This window comes from Balaenoptera ricei, chromosome 1, assembly GCF_028023285.1.
Source record: "Balaenoptera ricei isolate mBalRic1 chromosome 1, mBalRic1.hap2, whole genome shotgun sequence".
Lineage (NCBI taxonomy): Eukaryota > Metazoa > Chordata > Mammalia > Artiodactyla > Balaenopteridae > Balaenoptera > Balaenoptera ricei.
Window position 1 is genome coordinate 162,236,481 of NC_082639.1, and position 25,787 is coordinate 162,262,267.

The 25,787-nt window shown below is 38.3% G+C and overlaps 1 protein-coding gene across 7 annotated transcripts in view; it reads right to left on the reverse strand.

The window, feature by feature from the left end:
- RGS7 (regulator of G protein signaling 7) overlaps positions 1-25,787 on the reverse strand; it is a 584,592-nt gene that overhangs the window by 333,225 nt on the left and 225,580 nt on the right. The window lies entirely within an intron of this gene.

Consider the following 25,787-nt stretch of genomic DNA (forward strand, 5'->3'; position numbering starts at 1 on the left):
CTATCACTGTCACTGTTTGCAGATGACATGATACTATACATAGAGAATCCTAAAAATGCCACCAGAAAACTACTAGAGCTAATCAATGAATTTGGTAAAGTTGCAGGATACAAAATTAATGCACAGAAATCTCTTGCATTCCTATACACTAATGATGAAAAATCTGAAAGAGAAATTAAGGAAAAACTCCCATTCACCATAGCAACAAAAAGAATAAAATACCTAGGAATAAACCTACCTAGGGAGACAAAAGACCTGTATGCAGAAAACTATAAGACACTGATGAAAGAAATCAAAGATGATACCAACAGATGGAGAGATATACCATGTTCTTGGATTGGAAGAATCAACACTGTGCAAATGACTATACTACCCAAAACAATCTACAGATTCAATGCAATCCCTATCAAACTACCACTGGCATCTTTCACAGAACTAGAACAAAAATTTTCACAATTTCTATGGAAACACAAAAGACCCCAAATAGCCAAAGCAATCTTGAGAAAGAAAAACAGAGCAGGAGGAATCAGGCTCCCTGACTTCAGAGTATACTACAAAGCTACAGTAATCAAGACAGTAAGGTACTGGCACAAAAACAGAAATACAGATCAAGGGAACAGGATAGAAAGCCCAGAGATAAACCCACGAACATATGGTCACGTTATCTTTGATAAAGGAGGCAAGAATATATAATGGAGAAAAGACAGCCTCTTCAACAGTAGTGCCAGGAAAAGTGGACAGCTACATGTAAAAGAATGAAATTAGAACACTCCCTAACACCATACACAAAAATAAACTCAAAATGGATTAAAGACCTAAATGTAAGGCCAGACACTATAAAACTCTCAGAGGAAAACATAGGCAGAACACTCTATGACATACATCACAGCAAGATCCTTTTTGACCCACCTCCTAGAGAAATGGAAATAAAACCAAAAATAAACAAATAGGACCTAATGAAACTTAAAAGCTTTTTCACAGCAAAGGAAACCATAAAAAAGACGGAAAGACAGCCCTCAGAATGGGAGAAAATATTTGCAAATGAAGCAACTGACAAACGATTAATCTCCAAAATTGACAAGCAGCTCATACAGCTCAATATCAAAAAACAAAGAACCCAATCCAAAAATGGGCAGAAGACCTAAATAGACATTTCTGTAAAGAAGATATACAGATTGCCAACAAACACATGAAAGGATGTTCAATATCAGTAATCATTAGAGAAATGTAAATCAAAACTACAATGAGATATCATCTCACACTGGTCAGAATGGCCATCATCAAAAAATCTACAAAGAATAAATGCTGGAAAGGGTGTGGAGAAAAGGGAACCCTCTTGCACTGTTGGTGGGAACGTAAACTGATACAGCCACTATGGAGAACAGTATGGAGCTTCCTTAAAAAACTAAAAATAGAACTATCATACGACCCAGCAATCCCACTGCTGGGCATATACCCTGAGAAAACCATCATTCAAAAAGAGTCATGTACCACAATGTTCATTGCAGCTCTATTTACAATAGCCAGGATATGGAAGCAACCTAAGTGTCCATCGACAGATGACTGGATAAAGAAGATGTGGCACATATTTACAATGGAATATTACTCAGCCATAAAAAGAAACGAAATTGAGTTATTTGTGGTGAGGTGGATGGACCTAGAGCCTGTCATACAGAGTGAAGTAAGTCAGAAAGAGAAAAACAAATACCGTATGCTAACACATACATATGGAATCTAAAAAAAAAAGAAAGAAAAATGGTTCTGAAAAACCTAGGGGTAAGACAGAAATAAAGACACAGATGTAGAGAATGGACTTGCAGACACCAGGAGGGGTAAGGGTAAGCTGCGACGAAGTGAGAGTGGCATGGACGTATATACACTACCAAATGTAAAATAGATAGCTAGTGGGAAGCAGCCACATAGCACAGGGAGATCAGCTCGGTGCTTGGTGACCACCTAGAGGGGTGGGATAGTAGGTGGGAGGGAGGGAGACGCAAGAGGGAAGAGATATGGGGATATATGTATATGTATAGCTGATTCACTTTGTTATAAAGCAGAAACTAATGTACCATTGCAAAGCAATGATACTCCAATAAAGATGTTAACAAAGAAAAGAAATCAGAAAAAAAAAGGATAAACAAGGTACTACTGTATAGCACAGGGAACTATATTTAGTATCTTGTAATAACCTATAATGGAAAAGAATATGGAAAATAATATACACATGTATATACGTGTATATATATACATATATATATATATAACTGAATCACTTTGCTCTACACGGGAAACTAACAAAACATTGTAAATCAACTATACTTCAATTTAAAAAAAACAGAATGAGTAGAAAAAGTCAAAAAAATAAAAAGTAAACACAAGTTTCCATTGTCTCCACAGGTAGTCATGATGGAGATTTTTCTTGGATAGCACCTTGTGAAACCTTTCCTAGTGGTTTAGAGGTGAGTGGAGACATCCACAGTATAAAGGTGTGTGTCACCCCAGAGTTCTCTCCTGCTCACACAGCTGCCACGAAATCTCACAGTGAGTGGCCATGTGGAGCATTGGGCATCTGGTAAGGAGCTCCAGGCACAAAGCCCCTAGGCAGCAACTGGGAAATTTGGGGTAAAGAAGCAACAGAACTACCTGACTACCTGAAAATGGTTATACTCTTTTTATTGTTAAAGAGCACCCAAAAATAGCTAATTTGTTCTACCGTGTTTTTATTTTCAATTGGTTTGGGGACTGGTCACGGTCTCAGCTCAAGTGCATTTGTAAATTCATCGGTTTAAAAATTACAAATGGGAATTATACTATTCTTATTTTGTTTTCACAATGATTTGTCATCTATTTTCTCTTCCTTTGCATTAAAAATGTGTAATTTTCATATGTTAGAGTTAGGAGGGGCCAAAAGAAGCCATGAAGATGTGCCTTCTGTTAATCCGTCAGTTGCCTAGATCATCTTGATGTCCATTCAAGCAGATGTAAAATTCTATTATAAACTTCATTATTAAAACAATGTTTATTATATTTAATTGCTTGCCAGTATAGCTGAGGAGGATAGTTTCTCAGGGGTATATCGTCCCTGAGGGCTCGGTTCAGACATCATTCCTTTAGGAAGTTTTTCCTAATGCTGGACACTCCTCCCTTCAAGTCTGGGATAGATGTTCCTTGACTTCCACCAGCAAAAACTATATTTTATAGGCATCTCTTTTTACTTTTCTCCCTTTCCTACTGTGAACTCCTTGAGGGGAGTAGTTATGTTTCTTTGGTCTTCACGTATCTGGGGCTTAAGTCAGAGAGTGGCACAGAGTCTATGTCAAATAAGTAACTTTAATGAATTATATCTGAATTAAAAACACTGAGCCTTTTTAATATATGTATGTTATTGGTATCTTTATTTACTGTTTTTTCTTTCTTGTTGTTTTAGGGAGTATGAATATACAAGGGCTTACAAAGGGGTCTTTTATGACTTTGAGCTCCCAAATTTAATATTCATTATAAGATCCTAAAAATTCAACTGCCATAACTTCCACTGTGAGCCAATTCAGACTGTCCAAGCAGGCTGCTGGACATCATTAGTCTGTACACTAGTTGCAGTGTGGGCTGGAATTGTCACACACCTGTTTGCAGGACCCGGTGGTTAAATTTTCAGGAATTGTGTGAGAGGTTGTTAAACAATAGCTAGCTTGAAATTGGCCATGGCAAGAATGTTTAAACCACAGAATTTAGCAAATGTTACAAATCAGGGCCTTTTTTTCCCCAGAGGGCTGGTTTACCAGTATATCACTATTTTTACGGAATCACAAAGTGTATTTATATGCTACCTAAGAGGAACTTGAATGCTATCATTTGAGAAGATGATATGAATCAATACAAAGCTATTAGAGAATAACAAAATAAAATATATAAACAATTCCTAAATTTAATTTAATCAAGAGACAAAATTTGTAACACTAGTGATAAATGCTATGGGCAACCAAAAAGGGAGGTATCATAGTGAACCAAAATTAAGAGAGAGGCATTAGAGAACAAGTGGAGAGAGAGTAGGAGAGAGTAGGAAGAGGAGAGATTTAAGGATACTGAACAGGCTGAGCACAATTGGGCAACTGGAGCTAAATACCCCACATGTGAATAGGAGGCCAACAAGAAACATAGCATGCTGCTGTGAGGGAAGGCCCCCATCAGGCACACCTGGCTTCTGTAGAACTTGGTTGTTAAAAGTATCACATCTATTGTCTTGATCCAGTGATAGTCATAGATGCTTAGAATTTGATAATTAATATAATTTCATACCCTGTGCCTCCTCTTTATTTCACTTATTTCACTTATCTATATCCCCTGTTTTAAAAGATCATGTCCAAAAAACTCATCTCCATCCTTTCCACTTACTACTTGAAGTTCTCTGCATAAATATTTATTTTATATTTCTTCAAAAGTTTTGAGGATTATTTCCATTTCTCTTAAACAGCTTAGTGGAGGTTTTCCCCCCATAATATGCTTTTTAAAAAATAACGTATCTTCATAATCCAGATTAGGGCTGAACGAATGTACCTGACATTAAGCTAAGTACCAACTCTAGGCCTTTTTATAATATTTTATACAAAATAATCAATCAATAACACTCAGATCCAGGAATGAAGAGAAGTAAAATATCAGCAAAGATTAAAAATGCTCCAAAACTCTTGTCTCCACAGATTCATCTTTGCTGGATATTTCACATAAATGGAATCATACAAAATATGTCTAACTTATTTTATTTAGCAAAATGTTTTTTTAGGTTCATCCATGATGCTTCATTTATTAGTAGATTGTGTCCTTCCTTCTTTCCTTCCTACCTTCCTTTCTTCCTTCTTTTTTTCCAGATAGCATTCCACTGTATGAATGTACTATATTTTGTTTATCCATTCACCAGTTGTGACGACCGTTTGGCTTGCTTCCACTTTGGGTCTATTATGAATAATGCTGCAATTAACATTAATGTACTATCTTTGGATGAAAATACGTTTTTCTTTCCCTTGGGTAGGTAATGGATACTTAGGAGGGGAATTGCTGGGTTAGATGATAAGCTTATGTTTAGCTTTTTAAGGGAATGCCAAACTGTTTCCCAAAGTGGCTGCACCATTTTGCATTCCCACCAACAAGTCTGAAGGCTCCCATTTCTCCACATCGTAACCAGCATATTATTGTCTGTCTTTTTTGATGACAGCCACTGTACTAGGTGTGTAGTTGTACCTCATAGTGCTTTTAATTTGTATTTCCCTAATGACTATTGATGTTCAGCATGTTTCCATATGCTTATGCCATGCTTTCTTATAAAGTGTTCATTTCAAAATACTTTCATTTGACTATTCTCAACTAATTTTTTTCTTGTCATTATAATTCCCCAATTTAGAAGTAACTCTCCTTAAAAGCTTTGCCTCAACTAATATTTACAGTCATAATCTTGATTCTACTCCAAGATTATGACTGTAATTTACTTCTAGCCCACGTAGATTCTTTTAGAGAACCATACCCAATAACCATCCTGTTTCTGAGTACTGCTCCTTACATGAACTACCCTGCAGAGAGAGACCCTGCTGGATATTCTTGCTGGCTCTCCATATCTGCCCTGCTCTTTTCTCTCCCCTACTCTCTGTCCTGCAGGCTGTCCTCCACACCAAGCTGCTTGTGTGTGGCTTATGACTGAGACACAGGCATGAGGAGAGCACGACTGGAGAACATTTTTCCTCTGCCCTCTCCCTGCGGGCTGCAGTTTGGCAGTGGATAATGCCTTTCCTTTCCTATTGAATAGTCCTGCCAGGCAGGCCCTTTCCTGTGGCTGGACACTCTTGACAGCTCCCACCAAGACCCCCCTCCCCTTGCACCGTCAGCCCAGAGGTGTGAAGGGCTCCTTGCCGTGACTGGTCCCTTATTTTTCTCCATTCTCCGATGGTTTCCTTAACCTTGCCCACCCTCTGGACAGAGTATCTTTCATTCTCTTCAAATAGCTCCTTTCAAGTGTGCATCCTCCTTCCTGCTGGCTCACTGACTGACACAGGGAATAAGCAAAACTCCTTATTTAAAACCAAGACCAATACTTATATGCATAAAATGAAAGTATAATACTAATAGTTATCTTGAAGTCATTGATTCAGACATATTTTGACACAATTTACCCATTAGTGTCCATTCCCCTCTGATTTCACAGCATTTGGGTTTCTTCTGAGGACTGTCACCTCCCTATCTTGCTTTGTAGTCACTCACAGTAGAAGACAATCCCACCACCTCCACCCTACTCAGCATAAAAATAGGAAAGGCATACTTCTTCAGTTTCCCTAAAGTTACCAGAGCAGCTTTCTCCAACCCAAAGGTATGTAATTACTCTAAAAGTCAGCGTGCTTTTATAATAGATGTTCTCTACCCAAATTGGAGATATGGATTGTTGACTATTGAACTTCTCTACTGATGGGGAGTGAGGGCAAGAGAAGAGCAAAGACCCAGCCAAAGCCCCCAGGAGGGGCAGCCCAGGAAGGAGCAGCTATGAGGCCTGGTCAAGGGGCTGAGAATCCCCAGTGCCTCAAATGCAGGTCCCCGGCCTCCCAGATCCACTGAGCTGGACTCTCTGTGGGCAGGACTGGAAATCTGCATTCTTGACAGCCCTCAGGGAGATGGCTATTCTGACATCTAGAGGTAAGAACCACTGCTATACGCAGGCAGCTCTGAATGGAATATTTAAGGCAAGCAAGGGAGGGATGTATTTTCCAAAGAATTAAACCACTTACTTAGCTGAAATAATAATGTACAGATTTTACTGACTTACCAAATTTGTTCCAATAATACATAGAAAAATAAAAGCATTGTTCAGATGGACTGCTTCAGGAAGATAGACCAAATTCTCATTCAAACTGATACCCATGTGCCGGTTTATATGCTGTTTATTTCACTGGTCTTTATACCAAACCTTTCTTGTAAATGCATCTACCACACGCACTTGCGCACGTGTGCACACAGATACACACACCGTAGGTATGGTCCAATACCCTCTGTGGGTCTCACAGGATGTTTGGCAAAAGGTCTTATCAGTAAGAACTTCTAGACACTATTATTTACTGAGGCACAGAGAATTAATCACAGAAGCAGCTTTGTAAACCTTCAAAATACCCCACCTTCCTTGGGAAGCCATAAATGTAATCTTTCACTGATCTGCACTGAGGCAGAATATTAACCCGCCAGGCAAGTGCTTTCAAAGTGCTGGCACTCCTCAGCAGAAACCTAATCATCTCTGTCATTGTGCTGTCCTGGGCCTGCCTAGGTAAGTGCTGTGCATCTGGCTGCATTTGCAAGACAGAAGCGGAGGGATGCTAAACCTGGTATTTGGAATCTTCCATCCCCCATAGCAGCAACAAGCCTGCAGCACAGGGCTGACATCCAGCCAGTCAATCCCAGAGCTGCCAGTGGGGCAGGAAACCCTTGAACTAGTCAATGTTGCAGGAGAGCATGAGGGGCACTATCATTTTTCCTATTCTGTTAGCTTGCCTGCCTCTTCTTCTTCCTTAAAATCTCACCCTCCCAAGAAGGGCCAGCTTAGCGAGTCGGCAGGAGTTGGCTCTTTCTTCCTTCCTACTCCTGCTTCCCCACCTCAGGCTTTGGGGTCATTTATAAAATGTTTTAGATGCCTGCTTGCTCCAGGCAGAATCTCACACCAATTAGAGCTCTATAAAAAGGGATTATGTTGTCCTGAGAGAAAGCATCCCTACTACCACTGGAAGCATTCAAGCAGGATTTTTGACAAGAGATTTGTACTTTGGATTCAAGGTTGAATTAGATAGACTTCAAGGTCCTCTGCTATTTTTAAATTCTATATTCCATGGTCTTATCCACAGTTTAATTAGCAGTTCTAGTGGTGATAATCAGAGTGAAATTTGCATTTTCTTTGAGTGTTTTTCAACCTTGCAAATTTCCTGATACTTCTCACTGTTTTGCAGAAGACGCAAGTTATACGATTTTTATCACTTAAGTTTACCTTTAAAGGGAAAGGTCACAGTTTGGAAAGGGTAAGGTGCTTTTGTCTGTTGGCTGAGGATAAAGAGGTAACCACAGCTCTGCTCTGTTGGGGGTGGGGTTGGCAGTAAAGAAGGCTGAGGAAGGGAAGGCAAGTATGCGCTGGGCTGAAGCACTTCCAGAAGCCACTGATGCAGCAAAAGAGTCACACAATTGCTCCCTTATCCTTACTCAGTAAAATGTCAGCATCAGAAGAAACATCTGGAAAACCTGATCTTATCACAATAGCTGAGCTCTGAACATAAATAATTTAGGGACAAGATTCCCAACCTAAACTATATACCAAAGCAAGAAAATAAGATATTCTCTTCTTTCTCCCCAGAGGTCACTCATTGCCTTTCCCAAGAAGGTTGGTCTTTTTTGTTTGCTTGTTTGTTTTGCTTCATTGAGAGCTAAGTTTTGTGACTCTACTTGCACATCTATTTCATATTTGAAGCATCCCTTGGGTTGACAATCACCACCTCCATCCAGCCTGCTGCATGGAACTAATAACACATGCACATAAGATTCCATTTTCCAGCAAAGGCAACCTCCAGAAAGAAATTACTCTCTGGCTAGTCAGAGAAAGGTGCAGAGATTATTATAAAAAATAGGGAGACACACTGACTAATGTAAAGAAATTCAATGTCCCGGGTTCTTTTCCTTCCCCACTCATTTGTATCCAATATGATCATTCCCTATATGCCAAAAGTGCAAAATCTAAGTTAATTTCAATCTGTTGTAAGGTTACACCACCATTACTGTTTGCTCTGGTTAGCAAACCTTAACCTAGAGCTTTAACCTAGAAGTAGGATTCTTTTCTCAGTTTTGGATGAATTTACTTGCTATATGACCTTGGGTAAGCTACATTACCTGTCTTGGTCTTCTACTGTCTGTAAAATATAAAATATAATGAATTTTACTTCTCCATATTTTATGATTAAGGAAAAAACAAAAAAAAAAGATTCAATAATGACAGGCATAAATGACTCAGACAATAATTCCAATACTACCAGTAAATCACACAGTTTTAACATGTAATTTCTATACAGGGTACCAGTAAAATTCATCTTTAAAGCATTTTGAGAATCAGTCCACAAAGTAATTAAATTTTTATTTTTTAAATTTTTTTGGTAGATTAAATATTCCATCTAGATTAAGTATTACATATGTAAGGAATCAACACAATACCATAAAGGGACTCAAAAAAATATGCTGTTTTCTTATTTCTTTACTTTCTTCTCATTCATTCGTTTGTTCAACAAATATTCATTGAATGACTACTATCTTCCAGGAAGTATGTTAAGCCTCAGAGGCTGGAACTGCATCTATATGCCCAGTGACAAGACAACTTTACTGGTACTATGTGGTAGTTTAAATGTTCTATTCACTTCACATCATTTAGCCAAATGGTAATGAATAGGGTCTGCCGGTAATATTGGTCAGTATAAGTTAGAAACCCTTTTGTTTTCTATGTATGTCTTAACTTCTCATGGACTATGTCTCAATACTTTATTCCCAGCACTTAGCCCAGTACAACTATGAGTGTCAGTTGAAATATAATAATCATAATACTAAATGACAACACTCCTTCCACTATGTGTGGCCTAAAGCAGATGACTTCACCTGATGTTTTCCTCACCCATAAAATAATACAGATAGACAAGGTAGGTGGTTCCCAACCAGTTGGGTCAAGTCGGGAGTTACTATAAGGATCTGAAAACCCACATATAGTCTAAGGCTACGTAAAGACTGAACACACATGCATACACACACAATAACAAAATAACAGTTTCACATATATGTAGTTTTTGTGCCTAAGAAAACCAGTATCATTCAAAAGCATTACTGAAATTATAGTAGCTTTGGTCCGTAAATATTTTTTAAAAAAAGACTTTTTATTTTATCTTTATACCTTTCTTAAGGTTGTCCTAATTAAAAAAACTTTTTTTAAACGATTCTTTTTGTGTGTGATAGGAATACAACCTAAGATCTACCTTCTTAGCAACTTCTTAAGTATACAATAAAGTTTTGTTAATTATGGGCTCTACACTGTTCAACAGATTTCTCTAGGACTTATGCATCTTGTATAACTAAAACTTTGTGCCCTCTGGAAAAGACTCCAAAAAAAAAGAAAAAAAATGAGTGGATATATGTATAACTGATTCACTTTGCTGTACACCTGAAACTAACACAACATTGTAAATCAACTATTTACATTGTAAATCAACTCCAATAAAAAATTTTTAAAAATAAATAAAATTCAAGTATGATGTATAAAAATAAATAAATAAATAAAATAATAAAATAAAACTTTGTGCCCTCTAATACCTCCCCATCTCCCCCTTCCCACAGCCCCTCACAACCATCATTCTACTCTCCGCTTCTGTGAGCTTGACTATTTTAGATTCCTTGTGTAAGTGGTACCATGTAGTATTTGATCATGGCCAGGTACCATGATCTTCTGTGTCTGGCTTATTTCATTTAGCATAATATCCTTCCAGCTTCATCCTTGTTGTCACAAATGGCAGAAATTCCTTCTTTTTAAGGCTGATTAATATTTCTTTGTATACATATGTGTATGTATATATATATGTGTGTGTGTGTGTATATATATATATACACACACACACACACACACACACACTACATTTTCTTTATCTATTCATCTGTTGATGGACATTTAGATTGTTTTGATGTCTTGGCTATTGTGAATAATGATGCAGCGAACATGGGAGTTCAGATATCTCTGCAAGATCTTGATTTCAATTTTTTGGATATATACTCAAAAGTGGGATTGTTGGATCATACGGTATCTCTATTTTTAGTTTTTTGAGAAACCTCCATACTGTTTCCCATAGTGACTGTACCATTTACATTCCCATCTAGATTGTACTAGGGTGCTCTTTTCTCCACATCCTCACCAACATTTATCTTATTTGTTGTTAAATAGCCATCCCTTGGAGCCATTCTTTGGAGAAATGTTTATTCCGCTTCCTTGCCCATTTTTAAATCAGGTTATTTAGTTTTTGCTATTTATTTGTAGGAGTTCCTTCTATATTTTGGATATTAACTCCTTATCAGATATATGGTTTGCAAATATTTTCTCCCATTCTGTAGGTTACCTTTTCAATCTGTTGATTGTTTCCTTTGCTGTGCAGTAGCTTTTTAGTTTGATGTAATCCTAATTGTTTATTTTTTATTTTGTTGCACATACAAAAAATACAGTAGCAACTATGTTGACATTTTAAAAGGTCTTCATGCTTCAACAGGGCATCACTGGATTGATGATCTTTAGTGTACAATCTAGCACAAATATCTGTGGTTCTAACTGAACAAAAAGCAGAAAATATTCCTCAGGTGCTTACTTTGGCTATACACACAGCAAACAAACAGCAAACAACCATGTGAAAAGTGGAAAATGTAACCAATTAATTTCGTAAGTAGTTAATGTGAGCATTTTCTTTTTTACAAAACTACTGACATGACTTGCTGTTTTGTTGTGTCATCCTACTGGTACTATACTCACATGGCCCTGTTCTCCAGAATAAGTGCTATAGACAAACAGACTGGCTAGGCCTTATCTTATTAACCAGCAGTAGTTGTTAACTCTCAGTTAACCATACCCATACCTATATCCATACCATAGTATAATGGCAATAAATGTGTTGGGGGATGAACAACTGTGTGTGGACATCTGCTGCATGTCCAATAGAGATTGACAGTGGGGGAGGGAATGATGGGCATTTCTTCTAAACCACTCTACTCGTCTTCCCTGCACATGGGGAATGTACAGACCAAGGGTACAATGCTCATGTGTTAAAGGGAGGCTGCCATCCCTTGTCACTGAATTACATATATATCAGTACGGATGAGCAAAAAAAAAAAATAATGTGGATCATAAAATGAAGACAGGTGGTAACATGATTGCAACTTGTTTGGGAATATGAGCAACTGTAGTAACCAATAAAATTACACTTAGTGCAATATGTAACCCATTTATAGAGATGCATGTTTTCACTCTATGTTCACTCGTAGAGAGATTTGAGAATAAATGTCAGTACAGTAAAGATATCAAAATGTAATCATTTCCGTCTCAGTTTTGCCTGAGGCCTTAATTCCTTACCTTCCAGGATAAGAAAACAAGACCATGGGGAAAAATGATGACTTGGTCCCTCAGTCATACTGAAGATATAAAATTGATTCCCATACCAAATCAAAATGGTTCAAAATGGTAGGTTTGGAGATTAACAAAGGGTTTTTTGGATAAACTGTGCCATATGCCCCACTCCATAGGGAATGCTGAAGAGTTTGCTCCTCACCTCCATCCTAGAGAAAGGATTTAGAAGCTTGATCTATATCCCCTGGGGCTTGGCCCTTGATGTCATGCCTGAAAATCTGTAAGAAGAGAGATGGTGCTGGCAAGCATTTGTGCCGGTGCCCTGAAGAGCAGGTACTACAACTTGTGCCCCCAAAGTGTCAGAGCAAAGAAAGCCTGAGCTCCTTAGACCATATCCATGAAGGCAGCCCAGACACGTGTAGAGACTCCAGCAGAAGGAAACTGAAGCATTCACTTGGCACGTGGAATTGAGGAAGGGATTGTAAACAATTACCAGAGGAGAAACACCCAGTTCTGTCACGGGCAGTACAGATGGGAGCTATCAAGTGAATAGAGGGGATAGTGGACTAGGAACTCTTTTAGGTCTGGACTCCAGGCTGACAAAACACTTGGGTTACATCTAATAAGATGACTCCATTTCCATTGGCTTGCTATTATGGTAAGAAAATGCACTATAACATAACACGTTTGTTAGAAGAACCAGAAAAATATCAAGTAGAATTTCTCTTAAATTATATTAAAGAACTTTATCTCAGAGGGAGAGACACATTTTCATGTTAGCATCTTTACGTATTGTGAATGTGATACCAACTCTTGTTGCCAGGTGGTTGTCTATAAAAACATTTACTCTACCTTGGGCTGTGAGCCATCTTTGCAAACTATGCTCATGGTACATTCACTTTATCAACAAAGCTAGTCTAGAATAGTCCACTTACTTACTTCTTATTTGCCTTCATAAGCTAACAGTTGCCCCTGTAAGTAGCATTCTTATTGATTCAAATGAGAAATTTAACGAGTGACTTAATGGAAAATGAGGAAGAAAGGTGACTCTGTCTCACTGAGATTCAAGAAAATGGAATTTTAGGACACACCAAAGTCCTAAGGAGAATGGAAAATGTACAGCTGGATATCAGTGCCATATATGTTTTGATAGTTTCCTTGATAATTTAACTCTAACTCTGGAACAAAAAACATCCCAGTTTAAAAGTATCAATAAAATATGCCCTAATTGCAGAAAGTATGTTACTTAAAAATAGGTAAATACAGGTCCCAGGTAGTGTCTTTTTGTATCATTATTGAAAATATTATTATTCATTGAAGATAGAGCAGTGGTTCCCTAGTAAAAAGCTCTTTTAAGTTATTCAGACATATTGAGAACTTTACCCAACAGCAATTGCTATTTTTTTTGTCATTGAATGAAACTCTTTCATTAAGCTTGGTGAACGCTCCAGACGCTTTTAGCCACAATATAGTCTGCTTTAGTCTCTGACTCAGTGTAGCCATATGCTTCATATGCTACATATGCTACAATGCTGATGTAGTCCCTAATGCCCTTTACCAAGTATTTCTGGCTGTCCACTACCTGGGGAAATGTTAGGAGGATGCGAGTTGGACCCCTGTGCTGAGTAGAGAGCTATGTGGCTCGCTCTGGCACTGTGCTGTGAGTGGGAGGTATGACAAGCATTTTGCATGTTTGCTGCTAGGAGATTACTTTCTTCCTCCTATCACAGGAGCCAGCAGTGTTTCAGTGGGTGAGGACAAAAGTGAGAAAGAAAACTTTGTTTTAAGCCACTGAGATTTGGAGGTTATTAGTTTCCATACCCTAACTGATTCTGACTGAAACAAATGTCTTATTGCCTATCTCTTTACTGATATTTGCTAATCAGATCACTTACTAAATATGCCTGGAATGCAAATCAGTGCGTATTTTTATTTATAAAGATCTCTGAGTTGTATAATTGGAACTCAGAGTAATTTAGGTAATACATTCCCCATTTAAGTGTCACTCAGAATAAATATCAACTGATAATGAATAGTCATTATGGATTTACACATAAACCCACAAATGGATTATGTTCATTTTGTAAGACAAAAATGAGATACATTTGTCAGGCTGATAACAGAGTGGTAGTATTGTAAAGAATAGTATCAGAACTGCTGACAACTGCAATGACAGCATAGCATTCCTGCAGGTACCATGAGACCCAACCATTGCCTTCAAGCTGTATGCAATTCAGCTCAATCCACTTTAAAAGTAAAAATATGGGCGTATATGGAAAAATATGTTAAGGGAAATATTCTCCACTGTGCCGCCAAGGTAAGCTGTTCACAACAGAGGAGGGGTCTGGCCCAGTCAAGTGATGCCTATGGCCACGCAGGTGAGCGTGTCTACTTTGAGTGCTCTGCACTGGGTAGCACATTTGCCTGCAGATCTAAACCCCATCTTCCAGCATAGCCCTCACCAGTAACAGTGGTGGTAATATGGTCTCAACAGTCTTACTGCTATGTTTTGCGTCTCCACCTGCCCAGAATCTGGGCAGGGAAGCAAGCACTATTTATTGGGCTCCTCAAATACAGCAACAGAAAGGTCTAATGGAGAACAGCCTAGCCTTAGGCTGAGCTTGGAAGGAAGGAAGATACATGGCTTGGAAGTGAGGAGGGTGAGAAGTATTCCAGGGTACAGTACTACTGCACAAAATCGAGGACTAATATTCTTATTTGGGTATACTTTAAATGCTCTAAAGTGCTTTTACATACATGATTAAAATGTGTAACTTTATGCAAATCAAAACTACAATGGGGTAACACCTCACACTGGTCAGAATGGCCAATATTAAAAAGTCTGTAAATAACAAATGCTGGAGAGGGTGTGGAGAAAAGGGAACCCTCCTACACTGTTGGTGGGAATGTAAATTGCTGCAGCAACTATGAAAAATAGTATGGGGTTCCTAAAAAAATGAAAACAAGAGTTGCCATATGATCCGGCAATCCCACTCCTGGGCATATACCCAGAGAAAACTATAATTTGAAAAGATAAATGCACTCTAATGTTCATAGCAACACTATTTACACAATAGCCAAACATGGAAGCAACCCAAATGTCCATCCTCAGAGGAATGGGTAAAGAAGATGTGGTACATATATACAATGGAATATTACTCAGCCATAAAAAAGAATGAAATAATGCCATTTGCAGCAACATGGATGGACCTAGACATTATCACACTAAGTGAAGTAAGTCACAGAGAGAAAGACAAATACCATATGATATCACTTATATGTGGAATCTAAAATATGACACAAATGAACATATCTACAAAACAGAAACAGACTCACAGACATAGAAAACAAACATGATTACCAAAGGGGAAGGAGCTGGGGGAGGAATAAGTTAGGAGTCTGTGATTAGCAGATACAATCTACTATATATAAGAAGATAACAAGGTCCTACTGTATAGCACAAGGAACTATATTCAATATCTTGTAATAAACCATAAGGCAAAAGAATATGAAAAACAATATATATATATATAAAAAACCGAATCATTTTGCTGTACACCAGAAACTAACATTGTAAATCAAATATACTTCAATAAAAAAGTTTTTTTAATGTATAATTTTATCAAAATGTATAATTTCCTAGATGGTCAGTGTAAGGATCTTTGTCCTTTTGATCTTTGACCTCTGTCAGTACAAGGACACAGGATAAACAGCGAAGGAGATAGACAAAGGTCCTGTTTTTGTGGGTGACATTGTAATGGGGGAAGATGAAAAAAACCAAGTGATAAGTATATAAAATATTTTTAGATACTAATAAGTACCATGGAGAAAAATAAGGAAGGGTAAGAGGATAGAGAAGAATGGGTCTGGGTTTCCCTGGTGGCGCAGTGGTTGGGAGTCCGCCTGCCAATGCAGGGGACATGGGTTCGAGCCCTGGTCTGGGAAGATCCCACGTGCCGCGGAGCAACTAGGCCCGTGAGCCACAACTACTGAGCCTGCGCGTCTGGAGCCTGTGCTCCGCAACAAGAGAGGCCGCGATAGTGAGAGGCCCGTGCACCGCGATGAAGAGTGGCCCCCGCTTGCCGCAACTAGAGAAAGCCCTCGCACAGAAACGAAGACCCAACACAGCCATAAATAAATTAAAAAAAAAAAAAAGAATGGGTCTGGCTTCTTTGGGCAGATGGTTAATACTGGTCTGTGAAAATGGAATTTTATCAGAGTCCTAAGTGTAGGGAGGAAAAGAGCCCCGCGGAGATACAGGGAGAGCAGAATCTCAAACTGAGGGAACAGCAATTGTACAGAACTGAAGGGAAAACCAGTGTGTCTTCCTAGGAGGCCAGTGTGGCTCTAGCTGAAGAGAAGGGGTGAGCCCAGGACATAAGAATAACAGGCAGCAGTGACAGGAGGGGGACCTTAAGAAAAGGCCAGTGAGAGCCAGGGCAGCACCCAGAGAAGGTAAAGCTATTAGAACCTCTTGAAAATGAATCTGTTGCTGGATGTAATGTGTCTCCACAAATGCCAAGAAAACAAGCCAGAGGCCATTAAAATATTTTAAGTGTAAGATAAGTAGAACCTAGCCTTAGGCAGATATTACAGATGCCAAAATCTGAAAACTCATACTAAGGTAAAGTTGGCAGAGCCTGGAGACATATTGGATGACAAGGGCAAAGAGGAGAGAAATAATAGACAATTTAGGGTCAGCTACCTGATTTCATTGTCAGTGATAGCAGAGATGGGACATGAGGGCATCTAATAAATTATCACTCCAAAGGAAGATGTAGTCAACAATGACAGTAACTTGTAAACAAACAAAAAGAATTGTCAAAACAGTCATGTTTTTTTTCAAAAAAAGAGTGTAGTCCAGATATGAAAAAGAAAATCAATAAAGGCAATAAAAAAGAACTTTATCACAAACTCACTAATCTCAAGATAAACTGCCAAAAGATAAATTTCATGCTAAGTAATGAAAACAAAACAAATACTTATAACCAGCTATGATGCCTTGTCAGACATTAATTATAGTTAATCCTTCCAGCAAATTATTTCAAGAGCTTGGCACTATGCTAGGATTTATAATTTTAGAATTCCTAAATTTACACACATCTGTACACACACACACGCACACAGTAGACTGACTGATACATAGATAAATGAATGGACGGATTGATGGACAGATGGACAGAGAGTTAAGGGATAGAGAAATAGAATTCTTCATTAAAGGACTTGTAGCCTAGGTCTGTGAGTGCAGTCAGTAGAGCCTTCAGCTGTCAGCCAACTGCAGAGAACGGCCTCGCATAAGGTCATACCCCTTCCTGTGTGGCTCTCAATCTAATGACATAATTAGTGTGAGAGAATAAAGACGTGCCTATCCTGGCCCAACCTGGGACAACTCTGATGGACAATTCTAATTACAGAGCTCCCCATAGGGTCTTTGTCTTTGGGCCTGCACAGCAGCTCAACTTCTCCCTCTACTCCCTATTGCTTCTTTTTCCTCCCTTCCAGATACTGGTCCCAAAGATACTGCTTAATTATCATTTTATATCCCAGACTCTGACTACAGCCTGCCTCCTGTACATGAGTACATGTATACATACTTATCTGTGAATGTACATATATATTTTTAAAATCTCTACCAAAGGTAAGCATGCTGTTGGTCACTCAGCTGCTAGGACTGGCATTTCCATCAGTGCAACTTGCATTCCTAGCTTACTGGCAGTTCTTGGGAAAAAAAGGAAAACATCTATTCCAAGATATAACCTGGAAACAAGGGCCACCCTGTTCCTGCTAAATGTTACTTTCCATTGCTTCTACCTACTTCCAGGAGCCCTGGCTGGCATCAGCTCCTGAAAAGTCTGATGCTCTAACATGAGTTAGTGAAGAGGGAGTGGAAGAAGTTGAGGCTAGGAAAGCTCTGAAAGTAAGGAAGGGGGTTTCCCACACCACCTTCCCTCCGTGATTCACAATGCATTCCTTGGTTTGCACCACATGGAAAACCACCTGCTGTAAAAGGTAATTAGTAGTTGGTGTGAGAATCAGTCTCATCAATACTTAAGTAAAAACTGGTTTCCAAGGAAGGGATGCTTCTCATCCAGGCATCTTGGAAGTAGATCCATCAGGCAGATCCAGAAAATGATTCTAGATGCAAAGATGATCATCTTTGTCTGGAATCAGCAAACATTGGCTCATGGGCCAAATCTGGCTTGCCACCTGTTTTTGTATGGCTCATGAGCTGATAATGTTTTTTAGGTCTTTTAATGGATGAAAAGAATAAAAAGCATAATATTTCATGATATGTGAAAATCATACAAAATTCAAATTTCAGTATCCATAAATAAAGCTTTATTAGAACACAGCCATGCTTATTTATTTACATGCTGTACATGGCTGCTTACCCTGGAATGACAGAAGTGAGAAGTTGTAACAGGTATCGTATAGCCCACAAAGCCCAACATGTATACCATCTGGCCCTTTTTAGAAAAATTGCCAGCTCTTGAGCTATATGATTTATGGTTCCATGGGCAAAATATCATACATTTGATTATTGATGAATACCCCAATTTGGGTATTCACATAGATAGACTTGCTACATATACACCTGTCTATAATTACCTCACCTCTCACAAAACACTAAACACCTTACACAGAAATGCATAATGACTTATAGACCCCAATTCAGACTCAATCCTTTCTTCACATAATTTTAGGTCAAAATATCTGCATTAAATATGGAGCTGGAAAAATAGTATTTGTCAAATAAATGGGCGCCATTTTAATGTTGCCTAGATAAATGAATGGATATATCTTCAAACATGTAAGCAACAGGTAAATGTACCAGCAATGATGATACCTGTTTAAGTGTAAAGAATATTTATGATCTGCCTCCCAAACTAGGTAGAAAATGTCTTCCCCGGACAATTCCTAAAGTTCCAGAATTTTAATTTATCCCTGGAAGTCAGTGGCTTTGATACAATAGCACTTAGTCTCCAGAGCCTGAAACTTTATTGTCAAAGATATCAGAAGATTAGAAATAAAATTTTTAATCCCAAAGGGCACATTAATGGCCAATTAAATACTAACATGTCTGGGGTTCCCATATGCACTGCAAATCATAAAAATCAATTTTGCTACAAATCTACCCATGAGCCTTCTATCTTTCTCTCCATCTATCAATTTATTTATGCAATATTTCTTAAAAGAGTACCCAAGAGCTTATGCCTATTCTTATTTTTCAAAGTATACTGAGCTTTATGGAGTCAGAGTTCACAAAGAAATGATACATATGCTTATCTTTTCTGTTGTTTGTAAACACATATTCCATTTCAATTACATCTGTTGCTTACCTAAGAAGTTACAATGATTTCTTTTCTGCTTACTCCAGCTTCAAAAGTCTTTCATAATTTAATCTCACCTGACCTATCCAACACTGTTCTATTACCCACCTGATTCCACTTTATCTCATCCACTTGTCTCACTATACAGCAAAACATTAACTCCTCCCTCTACTCGCCAAGTGTTTTCATTTCTTGTCCTTGTCATGCACAGTTCTTTCTACCTAGAATCCCCTTCTTTGTTTCTTTATTGACAAACACCTACCCATCCTTCTAGAACAATCCAAATGTAGGAACTTTCCAACTGCCCCAGGCAAAAATAAACATTTCTTCCATTCATCCCTTCATTTATTCCTTATTAAACAAACATATAGGGCATCTACTATACACTAAAAAAATGGACAAGAAAATGAGATATTTCTACTTAGCTAATAAGAGCATTGAGGTATGAGCAGAGTGCTATGGGATCAAAGAAGAATACAGAAGAACGACACCTAAGTCAGAGTGGAAGGAGGCCAGTGTAGACAGCATCTTTAAGAGGAGGTGATGTTGAGTTAAGTCCATGCAGGACAAGCAGCATGAAGCCAGATGGATGAAGGATGGGAAGGGCAGAAGGTGTTCTGGGCCAAAGGCAAAGCAGGTGATGAGAAACTGGAGCACCTCTGAAAAAGGTTAAGTCAATATAGCAGGAAGAAAACCTTTTCCTAGGGCCATTTTGTCATATTTTTGATAGAACACTTAGCACTTCTTATTATCATTAAGTAATATGGACCTGAGATTCCTATGTTAGCTCTTCCTTTTACAACATGTCAGATGTATGATTTCAATGTGGAAAAACTGGGGGCTAGTCATTATCATGGAAGGGAATTTGAAAAAGCAATGTTCCATCATCCTTGACTTCTTATCTTATGATACAGACAATGACTCAGCCCTCAAGATCAAGAGAGGGTATTCCTTTCTTCTGAACAGTGCAAAGAGTTCTGGGTAAGATCTCACCCTCTTTATAAAATTCAAGACAGATGTTAAAATGAAAGATATTACTTTGTTCCTCTTCCAAGTAAGAAAGACTGAGTGACTCATCACCTGAATGATATGTGGACAGGTGAGATAAGTAGCAATGAAGAACTGGGATGTGGAATGTATATTTGAATTTAAAATAGAGCATTGTTATAGCTTTCATGCTCACGAAATTCAATGTGAGTTTTATGTATTGGCTCTTTATTTGTATTATCAATTATACCCGCAAAATAAGAGCTGTTTCATAATAATAACAAATCAACTCAGAATTAAAATGGTGATGAGTCAATTTGATATTACAACTGTCCTGGAATTATGGAGGAGTTGCATATTTTGTTGCACCATTCCAGCTTATTAAATATTTTAATTGAAATTTGATTTCTCTTTTCCTGACCTATCAAACCATCCAGGCCATGTTATCTATAGCAGGACTTTTCAAAGTGTATTCATTTTGTTTACCACATTTTGCTGGTTTGAAATCAGAAGGAATATGGTAGCTAATGCATTTTGAATTTGGTTAGACACCCAAATAATCTGTAGAAATGACTAAGAAATCTTCATAAAATAAAACACCCTCTTTGAGAAGTTCCAAAATAGAAACTACATCATTCCCAGGTTGTATCTGCATATGCAGAGGTACTGGAATAACTGAAATATAATTTTTGATGGGATTTAGTCATGAGAAGGGACTATAGCTTTCAATGTATCCAAAAGTAGCAGTTAGAAGGATCCTGGAAGTTCTGCCATTGACACAGAGAACTCATTGCACCAAGAGAATCAAAATCTCCATTCAAATCTGATCAGCCCACTTCACCTGATTGGCGTTTTTAAGGCATGATTAAAAATAGCATGTATTATAATATTATAAATAGTAATAACTAACATTCAACTTAATGCTTACTTCAATAAATGCCCGGAAATTTGTTTAACCTTATGTATATATCATGTCATTTAATCCTAACTATTCCATGAAGCAGGCAATATTATTATTCCCATCTTACAGACGGGAAAACTGAGACTTAAAGTTGTAAGTTTCTTTGCCAAGTCTACATGGCCAGTAAATAGCAGAGCACTTATTAGAATTAAGGCAGTCTGCAACTCTTTTTAAACCTTAGTTTCCAGCCCTTTGATAATCATTGCCTTCATTAAGCCTGTTATACCTTTAGAATGTAGACCTAGGGATTTCCCTGGTGGTCCATGGTAAAGAATCCACCTTCCAATGCAGGGGACACGGGTTCAAGCCCTGGTCAGTGGAACTAAGATCCCACATGCCGTGGGGCAAGTAAGCCCATGCGCCACAACTACTGAGCTTGCATGCCTCAACTAGAGAGCCCACGTGCCACAACTACAGAGCCCACGTGCTCTGAAAGCCTGCATGCCACAACCAGAGAGGAGTCCATGCGCCCACAACGAGCGCCACAACGAAGACCCCACATGCCGCAAGGAAGACCCAACACAGTCAAATAAATAAATATTAAAAAAAAAAGTGTAGAATGTAGACCTATAGTTAGTATATTGGAAATGACAGCATTATATTCCAAGAAATTGTAAAAGATTGGAGTTAAGTTGTCCTGGGTTTACCATTTTGAAAACTATATGATAGGAATAGTTATATGCAACGTCTCCTTAAAGAAAGACTAGCTCCATGGGTAGGAAAGCATGACCACTTCTGGCTGAACTCAGCCAATGGGATGAATAGGGGCTTAATCAGAAGCCAGGCAAAGAAGGTGCCTGAAGCAAGCAACTGTAGTGACTTTCCAATCCTTTCAGTGAAAACAGGGTGATTTAGCCCAACTCGTTCAGTACTAGGGCTAAATGTGGCTTTGCGGAGATAACAGTGTAACACCCCTCTTTTCAAATAAATGTTCACAACTAGCTTTCCATTTTTAATTTGGCTTCTTGTGTATTTTGTCTGTAGAGAGCATTTGGGTTGACTAGAGGACACAAGATTTCAGCACTCTTACTAATTTTACTGGAAATTAATAAATTCTGCTCTGCTTTATGTCCAACTTTATGAACGGGGATGATACGTAATTGCATGATGAGGGACAGGTTGACTTCAATTGTGTTAACCAGTCAGGTCTCTGAGTCTGTAGGTCCAGGCCAACCTCTGGATCACAGTGGGTTGACCTTATCAAAACCATGCTCAGGGACTTCTTGGGAACAGGACAAAGGCAGGCCTGGGCAACACCAAAGGCTTCCCTCTTGCCTCCTATTCACAACTCCTAAAGCCAAATCAAATCAAATTGTAACCTTTATTCCAACACACTAGAATAGTTACCTTGAGGGTCAATGATTTTCACTAACTACTTTCTATTATCTTTCTAGAGTTTGCCTGAGGCTTTCCACTCTCTAAATAAAATGTCATTTTGGTCAGGAACAAGTAACACATGGATTGGCCAGCAGAATATCAGAGAAAACTGGCTCAGTTGGAAATTTAAACATGGTGGTCAATTCTAGTCATAACAATGTGCTGACCCTCAAGCCAGGACCAAGGAAAGGTAAAAAAATGAAAAGCACAGCAGGGTTTTTAACAACACACTCAGTAGGATATCCTAATCAGACTGACACAACTCCGAGTTCTCAGTGCAGCCAGACACACCAGATGACACTAACTTTAAAAGAAATCTTTCACACCATATGAATTCACACTGTTCTAAACATGTTAAGCACAAAACAATGCTCAGTACTCTTCATTTTTCAGGAGCTAGACTCTCAAGAAATACTTGCCATACTTCAGTGAAATTTTAAGGATGATTTTTATTTCGTTGCAACAACCTGATAATAATATATTTAATTCTTTCCTAGATTTTATCAGGTTAATTCTTACTACCTTTTAACATAAGAGACAAAAATATTTATTTTTATATTAAAAAGAAGAGACATAGGGGCTTCCCTGGTGGCGCAGTGGTTGAGAATCTGCCTGCTAATGCGGGGGACATGGGTTCGAGCTCTGGTCTGGGAAGATCCCACATGCCACGGATCAACCAGGCCCGTGAGCCACAGCTACTGAGCCTGCGCATCTGGAGCTTGTGCCCCGCAACAAGAGAGGCCGCGACATTGAGAGGCCCGCGCACCGTGATGAAGAGTGGCCCCCACTTGCCGCAACTAGAGAAAGCCCTCGCACAGAAACCCAACTCGCACAGAAGACCCAACACAGCCAAAAATAAATAAATAAATATTTAAAAAAAAAAAAAAAAAAGAAGAGACATAAAGCAAAGAAAACTTAACATCCTTGGCCAAGACAATATACTGGAAGAAAGTAGAAGTACTCAGTAGGACTGTAGGGAAAAAGAGAAAGAGTAAAAGAGAGGCATTAGTATAGGGGGGATGGAACACATATAATAAAAAAATAAGACTCATAGAAAGTCAAATGATTTGCACTGACTATCACATTAAGAACACTTTGAAATTCCAGGATCTAGTATTACACTTAATATCTCACTTTCATTTTGGTGAAAATTCTTTGTTGGTAGACCTTATTATATTGTTCAAGATAGTCTCATGTACAAAAATCTTTAGACTTTAAGCCTGAGAACCTCTTTTCTCTAGGTGATTCTGGTGCTTCATTCCTTTTCCACCAGTAATTAACACAGATAATCAGGTGCATATTCCTGGGAGTAATAAAAATTCTTTTAGGCAGAGGTCACAAGCAGAAACAAGCATGATGCCATCACAAATTATAAGGAGGCATTTCTCCAACTGTTCCTATGCTAAATCCTACATGAAATCATATTGGGTTGGCCAAAAAGTTCATTCGGGGTTTTCTGCAACATTGTACAGAAAAACCCGAACGAAGTTTTTGTCCAACCCAATACTTCTGCCATAATTACCCAGGCAATTATCATGCTTCATACATCCAGGTTAAAAATGATGATTCTGATGAAAAGTAAAACAAGTCATTGATGAAAAGTGTCTTATACGCCAGAGTTAGCTAAAACCAAAACAGTATTGGCCAAATACAAAACATATTGGTGGCGGTGGTTGGTAGTACTTTGTTTATTTAATTATTTTTATTATCATTTGTTTCTGGTGACACTGAAAATGCAGTAATCTGAAATGAAATATTTTATCATGTGCATGACAGCATGAAGAAAGAAAAAGACAAAGTCAATAAACTTGTTATCATATCGCTATCCTCAGTGGCAAAGATAAGAGGAGCACAAACTAAATGTTTTCAATAAACAAAATAGTTACATATAAAAAGGGAAAAAAGCAAAGGACAAGCCCAGTGGAAATCATGCACTTTGCCAAGAATCATTCTGCATTTTAAAAAAATCTTCCCCACATCTATGGCATTTCATCTGAGAAAGAACAAAAAACTTTTGGATCTTTTTTCTCTCTCTCTCGCTTCTTTGCAATAATTAGTAGTAATTCCTCTAATACTTTATGCAAACCTCCATTATAGATAGCACTTTCCCCATTATAATTATTTGCTTCAGTGCCTATCTCTCCCAATAGACCATGTGTGCTTGGAAGCCAAGGCCTGTCTTAATCATCTTTTCACATCCAATTTCAGTTCCTGATACACAGCACATGTTCACTAATGTTTGTTACATAACACGACAGGTTGAAAACTCATGTGTCTACAGGAAGTAAAGGAATGAAAGTCAGGTGTAAGATAGGCAGTTGGGGTACTGTCTCTCTGAGGAGCCCCTGACCCATCTAAACGTGGTAGCTTCTAATTAGATCTGGCAGACTGTTGCTTTAAGGGCTTTTATCAAGAAGGTAGATATCTAAATATGTATGTGAAGTTTCCCACATTTAAAAAATACTGTGCAAGCCAAACAAAACACATCAACTAGGCAGATTTTGCCCATGGGCCACCAGTTTGCAACCGACATATGCTAATATGTACTTGGGATCAATAAATCCCAATATTGAGGAAACGTTTTTCCTCAGTAGTCTGAATGCAAGGAACTATTCTCAGAGTTGCCAATAAGGTCTTATATAATCTGAACATCGCTGGAAAAAATTTAACTCAAATGTCTATAACCATAACCACAGTTCTGAACAATATATTCACATGCAATCATATAGGTCAAATTTCCATTCCATTGTATTCAAATCCTCAGCTGCCTCTTTGTAAAGGGTTCACTCCTTCTGTATATGAAGTCTCACCATTTGATGGACTTATGTTGGTGAACAGCCGGGATACTTAGTTATTAACACCACAGAAGGAGGTAGGTACTAAATCTGTATACAACTTTATTGTTGGGCACAGCAGTTTATATTTGTAACCAGCAGTCATGCTAGGAGTAGAATATGTTGAATGAGTAACCTATACAAATATGAGTTTCTTA